Below are 3,049 nucleotides of genomic sequence, written 5' to 3'. Positions count from 1 at the left end.
AGCGCAACTTACTGCCATACACCCTTTTCACGTCGAATTGCAGGGCCACACGTTCGCATGGGTGACGCGGACGCGTGGGGAGGCTATTGCGCACATGACGCGGACACGTCATCGACGCGGTCGCGTGGATCCATTTGTGCCAAAGGCACGCCTCCAGCCACACTCTCGCGCGACTCTCTGTTAAATTTACTTATCTTCCCATTGCACGTGCGACGCGGATGCGTCGGCGATGTTGGCGCGTCGCGTGCGCATTTTTTTTATACAATATGCAAATGAGATGCAAAATATAGGCAGTAGTACTGAGAAGAGTTATTGAAGAAGGAAATAAGGAGAGAGAAAGGAACGATCATACTGTAATACCTGGTCTAACTGAAATTAATTAAATAATGAGTTAAGTAGGAGCGAATATGGTTGGAAGATCTGGCAATTGGAATTTGATGATTTCAATATGATATTTGGATTCAGTGAATTTTTCCGAGTCGGAAGACATAGTTTTCTGCGTAAAAGCGCGCAGTGGAATTTTGATCGGCAGTACCGGCTGAGACCTGTCTGGTACTGCAGCTGAGAAAATTGATTATGAGTAAATAAGATTAAGAAATGAGGAATTATAATTAGGGGATGTAGAAATATTTGAAGTGCGATTTATAGCGCTAATCTTAAAGGTTTTGGTCCAAAATTGGGCCAACGGACAAAAATAAGTGAACTGAGCCTAAGTGGGCCCAAGATCCAACATATATAAACATTAGTTATGAGCATTTCAGCTCATTTTACCCTAAAAGAGAGGTTGGGGGCGCTGAAATCAAGAGGTGAGGAAAAAGAGAGAAAACCTAACTCTCTTTAATCTTCAAACCACCATAACTTGAGCTACGGAGCTCCGATTGACGAGCCGTTTATGGTCACGCGTCGCTCTTCTCATCCTCCTCTTTTCATCCTCTACAATTCTATCTAAGTTTTGTGGTGAGTAATCCACTGTCCTCTGCCCAGTTTTCATTTTCCTCTTCAAATTCGAATTTGGTTTGGGTTTTGAAGAAACCTTGTGATTTTGATTGTTTAGGAGTGCTCTAGTATGAGCCATGGGTGATATTCATCACAAACTTCAGTGGGTTAAGGTAAGAAACCCTCCAACCCTTGTGATTTGTCATTTTTATGAGCCCTAGGTTGATGTATGTATGTAATATTGGTTATGTTAGTGCATTTGATGGTTTTGGTGCACAATTGGGAGATTGGTGTTGCTTGAGGAACTTTAGTGAGGCTTGGGACTAAGGTTGGTGGAGACTTCTAAAGAAGAGGCTCAATTGGTTTGGCTACAAGAGGTACGGTTTAAGTTTCATTTAAGTACCGTGTGGTGTGATGAGAATTCCTAGGCTTGATGCCCCTAGGATTAAGTTTGGATTGTGTAAATGGTTGATGCTAATATGCATAGTTGGTATGTAATGTGAATTGATGATTGGGATTGAGAATTGTGTGGCCTTGTATGTTTGGTGTATTGAAAATTTGATGTATTGGGTAATGAGTATTGATTTGTGATTTATGCATTTAAATTGTGAAATTGGGCCGGAGGCCGTATATTTTGGGCCGGAGGCCGGAAAGAGGTAAGGAAGGTAAGTTGATGTGTGCATTGTATGATGACACAAGTGATTGGATGAATTTCATATAATGAATATATGAATGATTGGGTTGGTTATTGAATAATGAGGTTTGAGGAGTTGAAGTGTGGAAATTGGTAATTTTGGGTGAAATTGTATAGATGAAGTATGTTTGATTTTGGTTGATATATATTATGTGGTCATACATGTGAGTATGATTATTGATGCCTTGATGGTATGATAATGCATGAGAGATATGTATGTTGTGATATATGCTTGAGAAATGATTAAGGTTGATTTGGGGGTGAAACCACGTGATAGTTAGTATGATATTGGTTATGTATAATGATGGTTGATTGGAAATAGTATTGTTGGAAATTGGGATGAGGAAGGATGTATGACATGTTGATATGTTTATAATTTAGCCATTTGTTTGAAATAGGTAAAGATGGTTATATGGCGGTTTGTGAATTGTGGTAAGGTGTTAATGTATGAGTTGAGGAGGCTTGATGTTGATTTTGGTATATTTTGATTGGTTTCAAAAAGGGTTGAAATTGGCATGTTTTGGTTTATTTTGAAAAGAGTTGAAAATGTCTCGTTTTGAAAATGACACTTTGTGGTTTGTATGAAAAATATGGTTTTTGGGCATACTTTGACGGGACATAACTTGGACTACGGATCTCTGTTTTGTGCCAAATCTGTTTAGAAATGAAATTGGATCCGGGATGTCCATGCCGTTCGAAGAACGGGTGAAAAACGATTTAAAATGAGAGATGTTATGTCCGTCAGAAGATTGGTGGTTGAATCTGTGAATTCTGCAGCTTTTAACTTAGAAAATTTTTAGCAGAATGACCCTCCACGCGTAGGCGCACTTGGCGCGTACGCGTCGTTCTTCGAGAAGGCACCATCCACGCGTGCGCGTGGTGTGCGTGTGCGCGTCGATGCGCTGCACCCAATGCCCAGCCATTTTCCCGAGAGTTGTGCCAGAGTTGTGCCAGTTTTGTGCCTGGGGCGCAAATGCACCCACGCGTACGAGTGGCTGACGCTTACGCGTCGTCTGGCTGTGTTTCAATCCGTGCGTCCGCGTGTATGACGCATACGCGTCGATGGGCTTTGTGGGCATCCACGCGTGCGCGTGGAGTACGCGTACGCGTGGCCCTGTTTTCATCCCAAAGTTGATTTTTGTGTTCTAAAAGCCAAATCTCATACTTCTAAGCCTCCGATCTCACCCCTTATGTATTAAATCATTATGATATTCTTAGTAATGAGAAAGGAACTAGGGGATGTGGTAACTTGCGAGTGAAGCAAGGGGAAAAGTTATGATCAATGGTGATCAACGATGATTATATGAGATATGGAGGATGACGGTAGAAGTACCATATATGCCATGAGCCAAAGGGCTATATCTATTGATAAATGGTTGGTTCTTGATTGAACCATGAGCCGGATGGCTGAGTTATTGC

This window comes from Arachis duranensis, chromosome 1 (genome assembly GCF_000817695.3).
Source record: "Arachis duranensis cultivar V14167 chromosome 1, aradu.V14167.gnm2.J7QH, whole genome shotgun sequence".
Taxonomy (NCBI): Eukaryota; Viridiplantae; Streptophyta; class Magnoliopsida; order Fabales; family Fabaceae; genus Arachis; species Arachis duranensis.
This window is presented reverse-complemented; position numbering follows the sequence as displayed.